Here is a 21046-nt window from a genome sequence, read left to right as displayed (position 1 = left end):
TGCCTTACATGATGTTCTTTTCATGATATAGTTTTCTAATATTTGCCTTTTTTAGTGCCTCATAGAGTAGAATTGGACTTCTTATCTTTTGCCCAAAAGATATTTGAATCTGAGAAACTTTTTACTTGCAAATTCCAATTTATTAGAATATCCCCCAAATTAAATTTCAAAGCAATTCTAAAATGTGGAATACACTTTGAACCACTCCCTCTTTTCTGAGGGAAGACAGAAAAGGAGATTTGGTTAGTCCTTCCTGTGATTTCCCATTCTTCTGCCTTGATAGGCACCATTTAAAACAATGCACGTGAGGGGCGCCTGGATGGCGCAGTCGGTTAAGCGTCCGACTTCAGCCAGGTCACGATCTCGCGGTCCGTGAGTTCGAGCCCCGCGTCAGGCTCTGGGCTGATGGCTCGGAGCCTGGAGCCTGTTTCCGATTCTGTGTCTCCCTCTCTCTCTGCCCCTTCCCCGTTCATGCTCTGTCTCTCTCTGTCCCAAAAATAAATAAAAAACGTTGAAAAAAAAAATTAAAAAAAAAAAAAAAAAAACAAAAAAAAAAACAATGCACGTGAAAAGAGAATACCTCAAAGAATATCTGCTTGGGACCTCATAAAAGGAATGTGAGATGAAAAAAATTGGCGATGTGTGACTCCATGCTCTAATGACTGAAAAGATAATTACCGCGAGGTATCCAGAGTAATTTAGAGGAGAATTGGAATTTTATAAGAGAAAGCGAAAATGCATTTGTGAAAAAGAGGGACGGTTGGGGGGAAATGTTATTTTAGCCACATATTCTGGCCCTACGTGACATAAAAGAGTATGAATTTCAAGAGGACAATATAAAAGAAATTATAGTAATCAAGATAGGAAATTATTAAGGGATAGGAGAAAATTTCAGCTGAGAGGGAATGTGAAGATTAAGTATAAATTCTAACAGTCTGGTTGACAAGTTGATGAGCACATTTACAGATGAGAAATGTAGAAGGAACAAAAGGATGACTTCAACCATTTTGTGTAAGAGCCAATGTTAGGTTTGTATTAGAAAGAATGAGAATGGAATTTCAGTAGAGAAGTTTCTGAAAAAAGGAGAACAGTAATGTTTTGCCAAAGTTTTCTTGGGAGGTTTCCTTCAAGACTGACATTCTTTTCTTTCATAGGTGCCTATTGGTGGGTGGTTTAATGTTTTCTGTATCTAATTTTTCTTTTATTGTTGAAGGAAATAAGAGGGGAACTCAGAGAGGAGAGATATATATTGTTTTAGGAGGTAGACTAAATGGATGCTTTACTTATTTTGCCTGTTGTATAGAGTAAATTTGATCCTGTGATGTAAAAATGTCTATATTCATAAACTGGAATATCTTCATAATTCCTGTTTGGGAGAAACAACTTGGCTGGCAGTATTAGCTGTACCAACGCTGGCAAAGCACTGGATTTGGGATCTGAGGATTCAGATTCAAGTCTGGGTCTTTTATTTAGCAGCTTTTTGACTTGAGCAAGACACTTAATTACCTTAGGGAGGATATGGTCAGATGCATGCATGGGAGGCTCTCCTGGGAATGGAGTGGCTCGTGTAGGTGATCTGGAAAGTACCTACAATGCTGAGGAAATAGTACTTTTGTTTTCTTTATTTATTTTTGTCTTCATTTTTTTTTTTTTTCTGATACACTTATAATGTCTGTGTGGAGGCAACCATAGCCACTTTGGGCCAGTGGTAAACAGTGAAGAGTGGTGGAGACTGCGACAAATCTGTGTCTGTATGCCAGGACTAGAAAGTATAGTTTTTTACTCAGCTCAAAGTGGTTATTGACATGGGGGATTGCAGGCCTCATTTGCAAGAACTTCTAGTTTTTTGTTCTGTTTTAATTTGTTTTTTAGGAGAAGACTGAAATTTGGATTTCTTATTGAAGTTTCTAATATATATATAGTTTCATATATATACATAAAAGTCTGTTCAAATATATATATATGTGTGTGTGTATACATATATATATATACATATAAATATATATACACACATACATACACACATAAAGAGAATATACATACATACATACATACATACATACACACATACATACACAGAGAGGGCGAGAGCAAGAGAGAGAGAGAGAGAGAGAGAGAGAGAGAGAGAGAGAGAGATGCAGTTCATCAAAAAACATTTTTGCCCACACTGTTGTGGGCTGAGCAAAACAAGTCTCTGAGCCAGACGTGGCCTGTGGCTGCACTTTGGGTCTTGTACTTTAAACTCTTTTTCTTAGGTGTGTGTTGAGATCCTGATAAGCTAAATAGCATTGCACTAGATTCTTTTTTAAATGTTGAGCAATATTCCAGGAAATTCCTAATGTCCTATATTTTGTTTAGGTAAGCTTTAAACTTTTGCTTAAATTTGAAAAAAAATTACTTTATTGGGTTGAAAATAAACATGCTATTGAAGCACGGGAAGGATTGTAAAGGAGGGGATTATTGATTTGATTTCTTTATTTTTACTGACTTATTACCACAAACTTTGTTTTCAGTGTTTCTTACAGAATTTTCTAAATAAGCAAGAAAAGATATTTTTGGAAAGTACTGTGGACACCAAAGGGTGAAAGATGAAGAGTTTTTATTAAAAAAAAAGTCTCTTCAAAATACTATCACTATCTATTTTTAATTGACTTATGTATTTGAAAAAATATGTCTCTGTTCTAAGGGTCACAATCTATTGATCTGTTCTTTCTTTCTTTCTTTCTTTCTTTCTTTCTTTCTTTCTAGTGTTTATTTATTTTTGAGACAGAGAGAGACAGAGCACGAGCGGGGGAGGGGCAGAGAGAGAGGGAGACACAGAATCTGAAGCAGGCTCCAGGCTCTGAGCTGTCAGCACAGAGCCAGAAGTGGGCTTGAACTCACAAACCCACAAGATCATGACCTGAACCGAAGTCAGACGGTTAACCGACTGAGCCACCCAGGCGCCCCTATTGATCTGTTTTATGTTGGAAAAACATGGAGACTTATAACTCTTCATTATTTGTGTGATTCAAGTCATTTTTTATACTGTCCCTGGTGTTCTGTGGCCATAGAATTGCAAATTAAGAATAATTTAATTTTGGCCATTTGATTACTTTTTGGTTTTAGAGAAAACTGTAGAAATGGAGGAAACAGCCATGGTTTGAATCAAATTACCCCACAGATGATTGATTTGGGAATGGGCACCTATTTCAAAGATACTCAAGCTCTAGGTCACTGGCCCTGTGACACAGCCTGACTAAAACATAGGAGGAGTTTAGACAGATCAAGAGAAAAGAGTTAACAGTTGAAACAAAGCTGACAGAATGCCACAAAGTAGCAGATGGCCGTGAAACAGAAACTATGGATAGATGAGGAAGAAGATATTATGAGACAGAGATGAAAACATGCAGTGTGAGGGGCGGAAGTGTTCAGGAAGAAGCCAAGGCAAAATAAAATTTCTACTCTGAGAAGGCACACGAAGAACAGCTGAATCATATTAATGGCAGAGCCCCAGAATGCAGATCCATCAACACCCAAGGCTGAGGCCTGTAAGCTCCCTTTCAACTCCTGATCCATGCTTCAGCTTTTCCCAAGGCCCTTTTTGTGGTTATTTCATCACAGGGTGTTCTTTTGGCACTAGGTCTTTGCGCATACTAGTCCTCCTTCTCAAATTACTGCAGTTTTCCCCTTCTCCCTCACATCTCTGCTTCCTCCTTCTTCCATTCCTTCTGCCAGCTCTTAATCATTCAGCAAGTCTCACTCAAGATTTCTTTTCCTCCAAGAAGCTTTGCTGCCCGCCCCCCTCCTTTTTTTCTTTTTCTTTTTTTTTTAAGCCATGGTTCCCATCTTGGGATAAGTTACATCTCAATTTTTTTTTTGCCCCTGCCATTCTTACACTCTCTCAGTTCTTCTTCCCTCCACCATATCCTATGTGTTTATGGCCTTTAAGTCTTGCCTTTTTCTGTGTCAGCTGATACAGTGTTGAGTCCTTGTTATCTCACTTGGATTATAGTTTAGTCCCTAAGTGACTTTTCTAACTCTGGTTCTCCCTATCCAGAATTCCAGATACTTTTTTCATAAAGTGAAGGAGAAAATCCTATCACTGTGCTCAAAAATTATCATGAAACCTCTACTTCATACATAATTAGATATAAATTAATTAAGCCTATTATTGCAAGACTTTCCAAAAGAAGATCCTGGTTTTCTGTCCAGTTCTTTGGTTCACTACTCACCTGTCAGGATTTTACGAGGGCACCACATTATGCTGCTTGCTGTTGTGTTCTTCTCAGCATCCTTGTTTCTTCCGTTCTCATCTTCTGGATTTCTTCTTTCCACACTCCCAACAATGTATTTTTTCCAACTGTCATTTAGAGTCATATTTTTCCATTCTGCTATTATGTGCTTGTTTTTTTTTTTTTTGTTTTGTTTTTCCCCACACATACAGTCTCATGTACAAAAGGAAACAGAGCACACTGATTAAGAGCCCTAGACCTGGTATCAAACTGCTTGAGGCCCAACAGTTCTGTCTCCACCTCTTATGCTCTGGCCTGAGAGGTGTTATATAATCTCTCTTTACCTTAGTGCTGTCCTCTGTAAAAAGAAAATAATTAGTGCCTATCTTGTAGGGTTGATTACTAGGTCGAATGAAAAGATACATGAATACATGACCCATAGGACACTGTCTGGCACATAGTAAGTGCTTCTAAACAAAAAGAAAAGAAAAAGAGAGACTCATCACCAACAATACACTTGAGTAAAGATGTAGTGATTTGGACAATCAAGGTATTCTCTACTCCATTTTGGGCTTGAGTATTAAGGCAATAAACATAGAACCTTTTTAATCTAATTTTGAATAGTTTTCTTCTGGACTTTAAGAATTTCATTAAAGAAATCTCAGTGTAAGGATGGCTACTTTTTCTTAACTGAATTTTCAAGCTCCTTAGAGTAAAGGTAAGATCTGTACTTATTTTTCCTCATTCAAGCTTTTGATGTCTTTCCTCTCTAATATCACTTCTATTAATGAGAACACCTTTCAAATCATGGTTTAGCTTGTCTAGTTAATTGTGTTTTTCAGGAATAACAGGCTGTATTATAATAATTGGCTAAATGACTAGGTTAAAAAGGAAGGTGAGAGCAAGTTGAAGAAATCATTTTCATTTCAATATGTGACCTCCAGTTGACCCTTGAGAAATGTGCTGTGTGGAATATGCCTAGACAGAAGCACAGGTCAGTCTTAGTTTATATAGTTAAGTATTAAAGGTGAGGTGAGTATTAAAGGTGAGGCACAGACTGTCTCTAATTACATATAAATTTTAAGTGAATTTGGAATAGTGAGTGTGCCATGAAGCAGAGACAATGGTATCAGAGCAGATACCAGATTTTTTTCTCTCCTCCTGGGAAGCTAATTTCAGGCTTCCCCCTCGCCTCTCCTCAACTCCCTCTTGCAACAGTCCCCAACCTCTACAACTACTGTGCTTAGTGGCTGGGATGGCATTTGCACTGCACAGACTGCATTGGGCATCATAACTCACTTGTATATCCAGAAGCAGAAATCTAAATCAAATTAGCTTAACATTTCAAGGGATGGATTCGGAAATTTGGAGGGTGGTTTATCCACTCATCAAGTTGGGAACTCCAGGGGTGAAACTGACCTCAGAGAAACTCCATGTGCTCAGATGCTATTGTCACATTTCCCTCTTCTTCCTCTTTGTCCCATCCTTTCCAACTGTGCTTCTCTATGTTTGTTTTCTCCTATGGGAGGTAACTTTCATATGGGCACACGGTAACCAGTATCTTCAAATATACATAGTCTTACCTCAGTTGCCTAGAAAGAAGACAGTCTTTTTCTCCTGGTGAACATTTATAAAATCCCAGGGAACAATTGAATCGACAGTTATAGCGCATTTAGAGAAAAACTGGACCAAAGAAAGATTAGTCTAAGGATGTTATGATGTGGTTAATGCCTGCAATTTGGAGTGTGTCCTTTTGATAAATCAATCTCAGTATCTCACAAAGGCTGCTTCCATGCCATGCACTTCCTCTAAGTTGCAACCTTCTATCTACCCTTTCTTAGCACACCATCTTTTTAATTGTCTAAAAACAACCAAGTATTTTTATATAAAATCCTTCGCCATTCTTGTTTTGCCTCTAACATTGCCCTAGGCTTTTAGCCTATTCCTTTTACCTTCTTCTATGATCTTGCTTGAAAAGTGATTTTCCCCTCACTCCTGTATCTTCCACTATTTCCTTTCCTCTAAGTCATTATGCAGAGTTCCCCCCTCTTTCATAATCCCTCCTCAGGTCCCCACGTCTCAACCTTGCCATTCACTATCAGATTTTGCAAAGGGGAGGAAAGTCGCTGTGGAAGTTGTTTCCTCTTACACCTGCCCATTCGCCTCTTCCTGCCTTGTGTCCTGCTGTGCTCACCACGCCCACCCCACCCCCACCGCCCGACACCCCGAAATGGCTGCTTTTGCAGGGCCACACATTGTTGAGTTCAGTGGCTTTTTCTTCCTGTTTTTCTTCCATGAACTCTCTTGCATTATTGACCAGCTTTTTCTTCTTAAACCCTTTTTCTTTAGCTTCAGGTTCCCTAGGTCCATCTCCTTCCTCTCCCTCATTGCCTATTGCTCATATTTTTGCTTGGATTCCTTTTTGACTTTTTATACATTTGAATTTCTAGGTTCTCTTCCAATTTTTTTTTTTGTCTCTGCTTTCTCCCTTTTGATCTTATTTCCCTTTTAAAAAATTTTGATTCTATATTAATAGTCTGCTAAATATTGCTAAATCTATATTTTTCCATCGTAATATTTCTTTTGAGTTCTTCCTTATTTTTAGCTTTCTTTATGTAATATTTTCTTATTTTTAGCTGTTGATTAGCTTTCTTTTCATCGATATCTCACCAGACTTCATCTGCTTTATTTCAGTTAATGTGTATGACCTCCTAGACACAGGATATGTATGACCTCCTAGACTTGGAATCATCATTCTTCTCTTTCCTTTATAGTCATTTATTTTCCCAGTTAGGTCATTTCTGAAAATGTATCCCAAAATAATTTAAATTTAAAATATGACAATACATGTTAATATTTTGGACACAGGAAATAATATGTACAGCCTACCATGTAAATCGTGTTTGTGTATGTGTGTACATATGCAGCATAGTAACAAAATGAAAATCCATGAACCCATTATCCAGTCCAAGAATGAAACCACTGTGTTTTCCAAATTTATTTCTTCCTTTGTGTTCTAATTCGTTTAGGATTTGTGTTTCAATAATCATTTTTTCTCCTTGTTTCATATTATGCTTTAAAACTATATGACATTTCTCTGGCTCGGATCATATCCCCTTGATTAAAAAACTTCTCAGGGTCCCCATTAATTTGGAATAAAATAGACTGAGCCTAATGTTCATAGCTTTGTGATCTCGCCCAACCTATGATTCCGACTGTATTTCTATTATTCCCACTGAATCATTCCATGCTTTGAACTCAAAGTGTCTTCCTTCTTTCCTACCTTCTTTCATTTCTTTTCCTGAATAAGCCATTGCTTTATTCTGTCCACACTTTTGCTCCTGTAGTTGCACACTGAAGCCTTCCCTGGGATATTTTCTATCTTATCTCCTTTGGTTAAAATCCAACTCATGGTTTAGGGCCTATCTGAAATGCTCTCATATCCATCAGGACAATCATATATGGTTTCTTTCCTCTGAACTCCTATAGCACCTGTCTGTTATTGTCTTGAAGTACTTATAATTTTCTTTTATTTCCTCATCTCCTTCTCTGATGGCACCAAGTCTTATATATAGAATGAATTTATTATATATATAATTTATTATTATTATTATCATTATTATTTGCAAGGAAGCAGCTAACTTCTGCCTACCTTAAAATTCTTACTCTCCTTCCCTTTCTCTTTTCATCTAGGTAAGGCTAGAGGCTTTGTCCCTATATATATTGTTGGGGGACATATCACAGGATTCTCAAGTTCTAGTATTATTTCCTATTTGACTAATGCTTCAGTTCTCTGAGAAGAAGATTGCTCTTTGTTAATTTGAAGATTTCTTTATGGGGATTCTCACTTCGATATTCATGCTACTATCATGGTACAAGGGCAATTTTTGTTTTCCTTGAGATCTTTCCTTAAAGGGCAGTACTATGATTAAAAATACAAGTATAGGTACATGCAGTATTTCTTATATTTTGACCGGTTGGTGAAACTAGAGAAATGAACAAACTTAAAAATGTGTTATATAAATATATTTAGACACAGAGAAAGAGAAATACTCCCTCCTATGGCAGCGAGAAGACATCTTAATGGACACCTATCTGCCTGGTTGAAGAGGCTTCTACCTAGAGACATCAGAGCAAATTAGATGAATTTTGTAAGATTTTATAGTTTTCAGTTTAGAAACTGAAACAAACCTGGCTTGGAAACTTCAAACTGATGAATAGAGATAGTCACATCATGTTGGAAGAGTGTTCTTTCTTTAAAAAAGAACTTTGTAGTTGTTAAGACAAATGTCCTAACTAAATTTCTAGTAATCCTTATATTAGGGGTTTCTTGTTATGGAAATGCCAAGGCTGAGATAACTTTAGTAAAGATGAGGCAGGGAGGCAAGAACGTAATAAACAAAGTCTCAACCAAAAGGAGTTACTTAGAAGAGAGAAAAAGAAGAAGGCATTGATCCCTCACTCCTGGCAGAAAACACCTTGCTTGAAATCTGAAAGGACAGAAGGAACACTTGGCCTTCATTTGCAGATTGGAAAAGCAGGTAGCATGGAGCCTAGAGACCAACACCTGAGTTGGTTCTTTACCTGACTCAAACTCTTAGGTCTGCCTATAACTGTCCTACCCCCTTATTTCTGGGCAGGTTTGTGATGTCATATTTGTGCATTCTATAAAGATAAATGAAGGGAAGTTATTTTATAGTTTGAATACCCTTCTGTATTGTTGCTAGAATAGTCAGGTAATATATTGTTTAGAGACTTGTCTAATACAATTAGATCTTCTAAAAAGTCATTTGCTCTTAAAGGCTGATTGAACCATACTTTGTGTTATTATAGCAAGGCAACTTTTCCTGATAAAAATGGTAATTATTTATCTAGCTAAGCAATCTTGTTGATTGAATATAGCTAAATGTTTGGCATTTAGGCTAAGAAATACCTTTAGGCTTGATTGGTATGTGAATAAATTGAAGATGAACATTAGTTTTACTTTTGTTGGATGAAACTACATATTAATTTTCGAGTTTAAATGTAATTAGTGATTTCTTACTTTCTGAAAATTAATATTTTTTGAAAAAAAATATCATGCCCTTTAGGTTCTCATCACTGTATTTTCATAAACGCTATTAGTTTTAAACGATACATATGGAAACAGCACCCATAGTAGTAACATAGTGAATGTTTAAAACCATTTGTGCATAAACTGCCTCAAAGGATAATTAGATGATTATAATGGTACTTGCTTTGAGATAGCTAATTAAAAAAATCTACTGCTCCCGAGTCTAATTATTTGAGTAATGATAACATATTAACAGCCGTGAAGCTTCAGTTACAGCCAACCCCATTGAAGAAAAGAAAAATAAATACTTTAACATTTTCTACAAAGACCCCGAGGATGGCACCAGAACAGTCTTTGCATTTTCTGCTCTGTGTTCTTTGCCCAGCCTCACATACGGGTATGTGCTCTAAACCACCTACACAAGTGTCTTTCATCTGATTCACTCCTATAGGTTTTCATTTATTTTTTAACTTCCTTTGGCAGCAGGGAGATAATTTCCTCACTCTTCTCTACCCTTTGTGAGTCTCTGAAAGAAGGCTTTTGTAATTAGACTTCATAGCTTTAACAAACATTTCATAACCTGCCAGTAAAAATGTCAGTTCTCTGGGCCAGGGCATAATTAAATGAATAAGTATCAATGTGGTGATTCAGCCACAGAATCAAATAATTTAAAGGGGTTATTAATTAGGGACTTGCTTTGATTTTGGAATTCTAATCAATAATGAGCTGTGTTATGAACCAAAGCTTTCTTGCTTTCACCAATGCCATTACTTGGACTGTTAAAATTATTAAATAAAACCATGTCAATGAAAATTTTACTTTATTGTTCTTTTCCTGAATGATTAATCACCTGAGGGGATATTGTTAAAATAGCAACAAAATTGGATATGGTCAAAATGAATGTTTTGCCATGAGCCTTTAAGACCGGAGCTGAGTGATGCAAAGAATATATAAAACTTTGTAACCGACTCTGAGGCCATTACTCCCTGACTGAAGTCTGAAAAAAAGAGCACAAATTGAATGTTGGAGGCTGATAATAATTTGGTAGGAGACCCTTTGAGCTGAGAGCAGTAGAAGGAGGACAGATATGTGAAGTCTTGAGCACTGTAGGGATGAGGGATAGTGAGGATAGGTAACAAGTAATGGTGGCTCTTAGAACAGCAAAGAGTGAAAAGCTGAATTTGAGAACAAACCAAAAGGCTGATGGAGTCAGATTAATCTTTTGAAACAGAAAGGATTTTTCTGTTGTTAGAAAAATAGTTTATTTTATATTTTAAGGAGTCTCTTTGAAGTCTGGGAATGACTAGGGTGAGCAATGACATGCAACTCAGCTTAATTATGAGCAACAGTAATTGAAATCTTCATTCTAGGGGCCACAGTAAGTGTTTTATGTTTATCATCTCAGTTCTTACAACCCTGTGTAATAGGTCAGTCTCCCATGAGGAAACTGAGGCACAAAGATTGCTTTGTTAGCGGCTGAATTGAAGGGTTTAAACCAGGCAACCCAATTTCAGACTCCAAGTACTTGGCTACCATTCTATATCCCCTCCAAGGTAAATTTTATCTATAGTGGTGCTTTATGTACATTTTGACCAAAGCTGTACCCTAGTGATAGTTTTCAAAAGGCTATTACTAGATGAAATCTGTTGAGAAAAAGTTTCATGTTATAGATTCCAAAGCAGGAAGAGATATCCTCAAGTTTAAATCAGAGAGTAAATTTCCTCAAATATCTTTAAAATATTTTTTTTGTAAAAGGTACTTTTATTCAGAAACATTGGAAGAATAGTAAATGGCAATTTCTGGCCTTCTTTTATCTGTCTACTGGAAGTTTCTTACTTGGTGTGCCCATCAGGAGCCTAAGAGTAAACCCTCAGGAAAATTTAGGTCTCTCCTGATGAGACTTATTGTTTGTTGGTTCTGTTCTTTTTCATTGTTCTTTTGCTTAAACGATATGAGAATAAGCTTCTAAGGCAATGCTCCAATTTAAAAAATCAGAAGATCAGAGTCACTGGTTGGGTTACTTTAGTCCGAAAAGAGCGTAAACATAGACCCTACCTTTATTGGATGAAGTACCTTTACTGGAAAATTGCCTAGCAAGTCTGGGCATATGTAACTGAGAGCTGGAAAGCTAAGGGGCACTTACTTGCCTGAAGGGATATAAAAAGAATCATGGTTTTGTTTGTTTGTTTGTTTCCTCTGGATGGATAGAGAAGAAATAGGCTTAAATTAAAGCAAGCAGGATCTAGTGTGCTAAGACAGTTGCAATGAATAACCTCTGGACTTGACTAGTAGTGAGATGTGCAGAACTTTATATATTTTTTAAAATCACAACTGTGCAAGAATAAGACAGAATATGAGTTAGTTTGAAAGCAGTCTAGTGTATCATTAGGAAAACAGACTTCCTGTCACTGGGCTATCTTTGTAGATTTAACACTGTGTATCATAGCATGTTTTAATTGTTGTATGCACTTGGGCTTGGAGCTGTACAGGCAGTTCTCCACTTAGACTGATTGCACTTCTAGATGATGCAGAAAGACTGCCAGCCAGTTTTACCTGTCTTATTATGTAATGGCACTTAATGCAAGCAGGGCCCAAATGAACTCACCCCAGCTAGTCTGATTCCTGATGTGAATCAAATAAGGCCCCCTCATCAACAACCTCAGCTTGTTCCCATGGGCTCCTCTGTGGAACTCTATATAGGATTAGATTCAGCTCCGCAGCAGTGGCAGCTAAGAGAGAGCAGAGTGGAAGCAAAAATAGCATGGGCCACAGTTTCTGACTTGACCTTTTTTTTTTAGTGTGTAAAGCTCCTGGTATTTAGTTGTTGTTGTTGTTGTCATTTATTGTAATTTAATGTCATTCATTGTATACTGAAGTGGTTAGTTTGTAAATTTCATTTATGAAATCAAAGATGTAAAGATGGAAGAAGGAGAGAACAGTATGTGTTTGGCTAACAGAAGAGACATCTTTGACCTATGATGTCCGGTGACTTTCAGTGGGACCTATTTCCCTGAAGAGCTGGTCAGTTGGCTCTGTGACAGTCACCACAGAGAAGTTCTAAAAGTGCAGTGACGTTGCCTTTGAAATAGATATATAGCCTGTCCAGCAAAAATACTTCGAAGGGCTGCACTCATTTGATGTATGGTACTTGCTGTATTATATGTATGTATTATATTTGATGTATTTGTGAGAAAGAATTCAGTCTTAGTACTTTATAGTCACACCTTACATCCCAATATACCCTTAAGAAAAAAAAAAATACAAACAGACCTTCTAAGCAGCAATGTTCAAGTAATGACTGTGCCAGTAAGAGCATTTTTAGGTAGATGAAAAAGACTTGATTATGTCAATTTTGTACCTTTGGTATTTGTCATTATTCACGTCAAAGCTTTTGAAAGTGGGTATTTTTTTTTTTCTTTTTGACACTGTGAAGAAATCCTGTAATGAGAGAAATCAAAGCAAGTAAAATTCGATGCGATTTAGGATTGGTTCATGCGTGAAGCTTTCGCATGTCACCAAAGAGTGGAGCACAGACACTGGAGGACCCGTTCTATTTACCCAGGGAAATTTGCTTTGAGAAAATGAGAACAGCACAATAAACTCTTTTAAAAACGAAAGCCATTGTCTGAAAAAACCATCAGGGATACTGTTTGACTCAGAATCTCCTCCAAAACCTTCAAAACCTTCTGTCCTCACGTAATCTTGTTACACAGATAGTACTTAATATTTTCTATTTTGATTGTTTTTAGTCTCTTTTTTCCTGTCAAACAGGACTTCTTTAAAGTTATGAACTCATCTTTTTTGTTGTTTGTTTGTTTGTTTTTTGCTTTTCCTACCTTGCATTGTGTGTGTTGCATAGAGGTGCACAGAGTACTTCTATTTACTAAATGTCTGACTCTCAGAGTCTCCCTGCAAGAAACCTAAATTCTGGTCTTGAGGGTTTTTTTGTTTTTCCTGTTTGTTTGCTTTACCTTTTCCTTCAAATTTTTTTTTCTATAAAAATAAGCAAAACTTTTAGGAGGTAGTAGTAGTGAGGCGGGAACTTGGAAATGAGACCTAAATCTAGATTATTATATTTTCTTTCTACCCATTTTTAAATTTAATTTTTATTACAGTAAAGAACACATAATATAGACATTATTATTACTTTTAGATGTCTCAGAACTCTTAAGAATTGTAGATATCTCAGAACTATGTGATTTATAGTCCATAAAATAGTTAATTAAACATGCTGCTTGCTTTATTTCTTCAGGTTCTTTTAGCATTAAGCCTTTGGTAAGGATTGTAATCTCATAATTTCATTTCTTTGAGAAAATAGCATCAGTTTATGTCATTCTGATCTAATGAATTTTTCTTTTTTTCTTGGAGAGATTCTGGCAGGTGACTGTGAAAGACTGGAGTTTGAATCCTAGCCTCTTACCCTGTGATCTTGGGTGGGTTAGTTAACTTCTCTTAGCCTCCTTTAACTTTAAAATGGAATGGCAAAATATACCCCTTAGGCTGTTGTAAAGAGTAGGTGACTTATTATATGAAAGTATTCAGTGTGATACCCATATGTAGGTGGTGGTCAAGAAATAGTGTTTTTTACTATTTTTATTTTTTTATAACCTCTTCTTTGTTAATCCAGATAGCAAAGTATGCAATTTTCATGGGAAAAGAGAACTTTTAGATCATTGAAGTATTATCAGACATAGCTACTTTATGTTTATGTGCTAATATACATAATAATAAACATAATAAACATCAGTCAGCATTATTGAATATCCATACATGGAGAAATGAACAGAATATTTTATTTTAATCAGTTTTTTTTTCATGTGTGTTTTAATACAGAGGTGACTATATGCACTGGAGTTTATTACAAACTAAAATGAGATTTTTGTTTTATGACTTGCAGTTCCTATTGTAATTTATTTAAACAGAAGGGGATTGTAAATTGCATTTTAAAGGTAGATGCCTCTCGTGAGACATTTGCATCAGTGCACACTGTGGACTCTGGAAAGTATTTTCAAAGCTACTCGCAGCAGGATTTATCTCAGTCATTGAAGAATTCTTGGACAGGACATAATAATTTCTCATCCACTAGAGAAATGATATTATTTTAGAATAATATTTTAAAATGCAGATCTTGTAAAAGGTGATAGATGACTATTCTAAAGTGAGATTTATTTCCTTTCTGAGGGTAGATTAGGATGGATAGACTTTAGGAGCATGACTGATCAGTGAGTCTGGGCTATTCAGCAGTTCCATAGTGTATAGATTCTTTGTATTATTAAAGTAACTATTTTAAACTTATTCCTAACAAAGCTCTTGCAAGGGTAACCACTGTAATGTGGTCCCAAGGAAAGGAAATTGTTTCCAAGAGGTTTTAAATTTCAGTGATTTTTCAACCAATTGGGAGCTATTTTGGGGGGATTACATTGCTCTGCTACTGATTGTACTGCATGATATCCTCAAGATCCTTTTAGTTTTTATGGTTCTTTTTATCAGATCCATGCCCCTACTTCCAGAAAATGGAAAAGAGGAAGCCAGAGATACGTTATTTTACATGTCAGATGGAGGCAGAGCAAGTAGCACTGGAATCTGATTTCTTGGTTTCTTTGCTCTTCCAGTTTTAATAAAAAAATAAAACACAAAACACTGAGTTTTGAAAATGTAACGTAACATTAGTACTTATTTTCTTTAAAAACATATGTTGAACGTCCAACTCTTGATTCGGCTCACGTCCCAGGGTTGTGGGATCGAGCCCCTCATCAGGCTCTGCGCTGAGTATGGAGCCTGCTTAAGATCTTCTCTCTCTTTCCCTCTGTACCTCTCTCCTGCTTGTTTTCTCTGTCTCTAAAAATAAATAAAATAATTAAAAAAATAAAGTAACATCTTCCCCAATATTCCCTATCTCACTGGCTTTCTTTGCTTTATAACACTACTGTCATTTGACTGACTGTATATTTTTCTTGTTTACTTATTGTCTGTCTTCTCTGTTAGAATAAAAGCGATGCGAAAGTGCTAATGTATATCTGTTTTGTTTACTGCTGTATCCCAGTTCCAAGAATAGTACCTGAAATATAGGATACCTTCATTAAGATTTTTTTGAAAAAATGCAGTCAAGACAACACAAAACCTATGCCTTGCTTATTAAGATGATTGAGTTCTTTTTATAGAAGCATTTGTTTTCATGAATCAATTGATTTTAAATGAAATACCCCTTTAAATATTAGCCATTTCATTTTCCTGGTATCTGCATCTGAATATATATTTCTAGTTTGGGAGATTTTAATTTTTACTTCTGCTTTTTAAGATAACAAATGGGCTTTTTGCAAGGGTCTAGGTTACTTTCCCACAATTATCCATGTTTGTAGTTTGGGGCAAGAGACTGCTTCTCAAGTCATCTCTACTTGGTTTCCCAATATGGTAGGTGCCTATGGATTTATTTCTTTGTTTCTTACTTGCTTGCTTGTTTCTATCCACCATTTTTCAAGAGTTTCATGTTGCCAGCTATCTACAAATCCCCAATGTCCCATGCACACTCATCTCTGTTTCTACTCTACTAATCAATCAGTATTGGGTCAACTAGAGTTCATTGAGTAAAATTGCTTATTATCCCTTTATCCCATTCCTGAAGAGAAGTAGTCCATTTCCCCTAACTCCCTTTCTGCTCATGTAATGTTTTCCTTTGATGCTATTTTTTAGCACTGTTTCAACCAGTCTCTGTGAAGAGTCAATTCTACATATCCTCTTTACTGTCGATCATTAGAGCACAGCAACCTAGAACAAAGTAGAGGCACTTGAATCGCTGTCTGGGCTCATGAGTGAAACTAACTGTGAGGACACTCCTCTTTGCCCCTTTGGGTATATTTGGAGTAGAATCAGTTTAAATGATAGGCTTCCATGGGAGAAAGGAAGACACTTCTCCAACAATGAATTCTACATGATAGGAAGCTATGAGTGCATGACAAGTGCAGTTACTTTTGATTCTTGAAACTTGTCATCAGAGAATTGTTAGTAAGGTAGACATAGGGGCCAGCACTCCAGTGAATAGTTTGCTTTTCTAGATAAATTTCAGTTCCATTAGTGGATTTTAATTGCACTGATATTTTCTGCCAAGAGTGGTCATCTTGGAAGTTAATAACCTGATATTAAAGGAAAAGAAGAAATCCTTCATTGGACTTCTGATTGTTTCTCAATTCTTCTTTATCTTAGAAATGATACCTTTATTACAGCATTTGAAATATGTTTAGTCAAGTAAAGAAGCTACTTCTTGAAAGATGTGCTTTGAGATTAATATCTAGTTTGTCACATGGGTTGGGTAGAGTATAATTCTCCAAAAATTGCATAAAGATTGCATTCTAGAAGTTGAGGCAATTGCCTCAATATGATAAATGTCAGTTGGGGACAACACATTGATTTTAATTATATAGCTATAGGATGTAGGCATGCTCTGCATATCCGTTTAAGGCAGAGTTTGTGTTTAAAAGATGTCTTTGTGCCCTCCAAACATGTGTGATGCTAGATTTTTCATATGACTTCCTTAGAAAAATTAGTAAGAATTGTCCCCAAATACCCAGACAAGCTAAGATGGGAATCAGAATTGTATGAGTAGGTCTGAGTTGTCTTTATGGAAGACTTAATCTAAAAATAGATTGGGAAAAGTGTCCTTGTTTCTTAACCATAACACTGTATTTTTGTTGAGATCGTTGTTGAATAAAGTGAGTAAGAATTAAAATAGTAATTTGTGCAGTGGCATTAAATTTGATTAGCCATCGTGTGTGGGTTCGTCCTATTGTTTACAAAGCCTTTATGTCTTTAATATGTTTAGTGAACTCCTAGTCATCCTTGAAGTTCCAGATGAAGCAGCACTTCCATGAAGTCTTCTCTCTGCCAGCCAGAGTTGGCTGCTCTTCCCCACTGGTCCCATTACTGGTCTGCATTATTTATTCTGGATACAGATATCTGTTATAGCCATATCACAATGGATTATGAATGCTTGTGTATCTGTTTCTCCCTTTTCTCCAGCAGATAGTGAGTTTTTAATGGGCAGAAAGAATGCCTTACTTATTTCTTTAGTATCAACTTCTTAAATAGGACTGGGTTTATAATGGGTTCTTTAGTTGGGAAAGTAAACAAACATAATTGCCTGTATCTGCCCTTAGTTCATTTGTAATAATCCCTGCTGTTGGGCTTGGGTTCGACCTAGATGATGTAAATAAAGCCAGTATGTCTGTCAATTTCATATGGATGTGCTAGGTATAATAAAAAGACTGATTAAAGATCCACCAAGTTAAATTAAACAGTGGTATACTCTCTATTGCACCAATAAGTCAATGTAAAAGGATTGTATTATGCTTTATTCTGAAAAGGCAATATCATGAATCCTGTTTTATTAATACCTAAATATGTTATATACCTTGATATAACCATTGATTGGTTTTGAGAGGTTTTGTATGATGGAAAGAAGAGAGAAGGAATCAGATTAAAAAGAGATTTTAATCTTCTGTACTTTTCCCTGTGATTTTGTAAACTTGCATCCCATATATTCCAGTAAAAATAACTCTATACCTTTATTAAAACTTCAATATCTTCATTTATATTTAGAGTGGTAGCAACATAAAATTGAAACCTGAGAGTCGTGAAAGATATAAAGTCATGTTTTAATAGAGAAACTAAATTGCTCCTTCAAAGAGCCTATAAAACTGAAAAGCATTCATTATAAATGTAATAAAAACTTATGAGTCCCATTTTATTAAAACTACACCCCGTTTCCTGAAGGGACTGGATCATTTAGAGGTAAACCAGTGACACTTTATATCTAGCAACATTCTTTATGTGAGATAAGACATCTACTGAAATGAAGTTGGTGGTTTTAACATGATCCCTAATGGACATCCATTCATGTTATAAGATTAGAATTTCTCTTTTAGCAGAGTTTGCAGCTTCTGATGATAATGTACCTTGATCAGGTTAATAACAATAGTAAATTACTTACTTCTTTAAGTTCCTTCAAGAAACAGAACAATCATGAAAGATAAAGCTTATGCTTCTACTAATTGGTGTGCTACATCATTCTATCATTCTGGAAACTTCTTACTGAAGTCAAATTATAAGATTAACATTGTTGCAGGATAATAACTTTCTAGTGATTACCATTAGCCTTTTTTTCGCTTTTTGGATACAGTAATATTTTTAGTGTGTTAAAGGAGAAGCATTTCCTTTTAGTCTTAACTGCTTTCAGTGTTTTTAAATATTCTGTACATATTCCTTAGTTGATTCTGTTTTACATACTCCATACACCTATTTCCATATTGTTATTATTATTATTTAAAGTTTTTATATTTATTTTGAGAGAGAGAGAGAGAGAGAGCAAGCACCTGTGCAGGTGAGTGAGCACAAGCGGGGAGGGGCAGAGAGAGAGGGAGAGAGTGAACTCCATGTAGGCTCCACGTTCACAGTGGACCCCTGACCGGGGGCTCACATTCATCAACCATAAGATCATGATTTGAGCCGAGATCAAGAGTTGGATGCTTAACCAATTGAGCCACCCACGCACCCCTATTTCCATATTATTTTAATTGATTGTGGTTGTACTGGTGTTAGTGGTTTTAAAGTACAAAAGGAAATAGGGTGAAATGACAGGTAGGCTGTTAATTTACTTAGTTTTAGAATCAAATAGCTTTAGATAGAGATTCTTGGATGTTTAAATGAGAGAATTGAAGTATTTTAATTAATATACATTTGCCATGTGGATTTATTTAGAAAATAAGGCAAGGTTTCTGGAAATGCTGGAAGAACAAAAATGTGTTTATTCTAATTCATTTCTAGAAACACAACCCACGTATAAATAAACGCAAAATAATGGGGGAAATGGGAAGAAATTATATAAATAACTAGGGAACAATTAAAATTTTAAGACACAGTAACTAACATATATGTCAAATTCAGTGGAATTTGGACCACACTGAGGGAGGACACTAAGAGCTCAAGTATACTTTTCTGGATCTCTGCCAGTTTGTACATACCTCTGAAAAAGCACATACTCTCTTCTCAAACATTCACTTCAGTAGGTGTTTTTGGCCTACTATGGCAAATATTGAAGAGGTTACAAAGATAAGTAAGGGTATACTTTCGAGGATCTTACAGTCTAAAGAGAAAAATATGACAAGGACACACAAGTATAAAGCCAGATGTAAGTATTATGTAAGTAACATAAGGTCCCACAGTGAATAGCTTTCAATAACAACCAAGGACAGGGTAGGAGAGGCTTTTATGATGTAGCATTTGCAAAAGTGTCAAGAGAAAGATAAAATTCCAGTAGTTAATGATGGAAGAAAAAGACATTGATTATAGAGGAAGTAGTAAGAACAAAGGCAGAAATCTACATAGCATATTTAGGGAATATTTGTCAATTCCAGTCGGGTTCCTGCGGGAGCTACATGCTGAAGTGGAAGCATCACTGCTGCATAATGAGCTATGGTTAACCAGAGTGACCCAGCACTGTCACTTTGAGTTTGTTTGTTATCTCCATTGAGCCTCACAGAACCTTATGAGATAATAACTACTAGTAGGTTAGGGAAACAAGACTCAGAGAAGTTGCCTGAAGTTACTCTGCTATTGAGTGGTTGAGCCAGGGATATAAACCCAGACCTTTTTTTTTTCCTTTTTAAGTTTATTTATTTATTTTGAGAGGATGCAACAGGTGGGGGGAGGGGAAGAGGGGGAGAGAAAGAGAGAGGGTGCAAGGGAGAGAATCCCAAGCAAGCTCTGCACTGCCAGCGCAGAGCCTACAGAGCCTAATGCAGGGCTCAGACTCACGAACCGCGAGATCATGACCGGGTCCAAAATCAAGAGTCAGTCACTCAACAGATTGAGCCACCCAGGCACCCTGAACCCAGACCTTTCTGACCCATGTTCTCACTCACTTTATTATATGATTCTCTAGGTGTATCTGGCACTGTATTTGGAGGAATCATCCTGTCAGGCCAAAGCTTCAGCCAGTTTGTGAAGAGCATTGTCTCCTCCTCCTACTTCTCTTCATCCTCCTCCTCCTCCTCTTCCTTTTCCTCTTCCTCCTCAGTAAAAAGAAGGCTGTGTTTATTCTCAAGTTAGTAGTTGCATTCTTGTGTTCTGGAGGACAAGGAAAAAATACTTTATCTCAAAATACATTGGAATTCTTGGAGAAAAATGATAATTACAACCTAAATATCCCCAAACGTGGTTTATCCATGGAATCTCCATTACTCTGTGCATTGTCATCTGTCTACTGATTTTGAGACTATATTCAGTCAGGGTTTTTTCCTGCTTGATGTTTGCCTTTGTTACTGTAAGGCAGATACTTGCCTCTAAATCCCTACTAATGTGTGACAATTCCTAAGTATGAAGAAACTTTTTTTTTGAAAGCAATAGCTTTGTGTCCAAGAAATTTTCAGGCAAGAATATCATTTTAGACTTTTGAAACTGTAGTTTCAACATTACAATTGGGCTAGTTTATCATTTGACAGTACTGAGTAAACCACTAGTTCTGGTGGGTTTTTAAACATGATTATTTTCTCCATCCTTCCCATCTGATATCTCCTTTAAGGTTTGTTGGAATTGGTGTTCATATTTCACTTTTAACTAATGGCATATTCCACTTTGGTTTGTTGAAGCCCAGTTCTGTAATTATGTTTATATTTGTTTCCCTTTTTAAAAGATTATGAAGATTTCCTCAGCAGGTAATTGGCTATATTGCTCTGAGAAATATTTTCTTATAAATACTTGGTTTATTTATAAAGTAACTTATTGGCTT

At 36.2% G+C, this 21046-nt stretch overlaps 1 protein-coding gene across 8 annotated transcripts in view; it reads left to right on the top strand.

Annotated features, from left to right (window-relative positions):
• IMMP2L (inner mitochondrial membrane peptidase subunit 2) overlaps window positions 1-21046 on the top strand; it is an 886893-nt gene that overhangs the window by 335743 nt on the left and 530104 nt on the right. The gene's annotated exons all lie outside the window — the stretch shown is intronic.

The sequence above is a fragment of the Panthera onca genome, chromosome A2 (assembly GCF_046562875.1).
Source record: "Panthera onca isolate mPanOnc1 chromosome A2, mPanOnc1 haplotype 2, whole genome shotgun sequence".
NCBI classification, from domain to species: domain Eukaryota; kingdom Metazoa; phylum Chordata; class Mammalia; order Carnivora; family Felidae; genus Panthera; species Panthera onca.
Note: the sequence above shows the minus strand (reverse complement) of the source record. Positions and strands in the feature narration are given on the sequence as shown.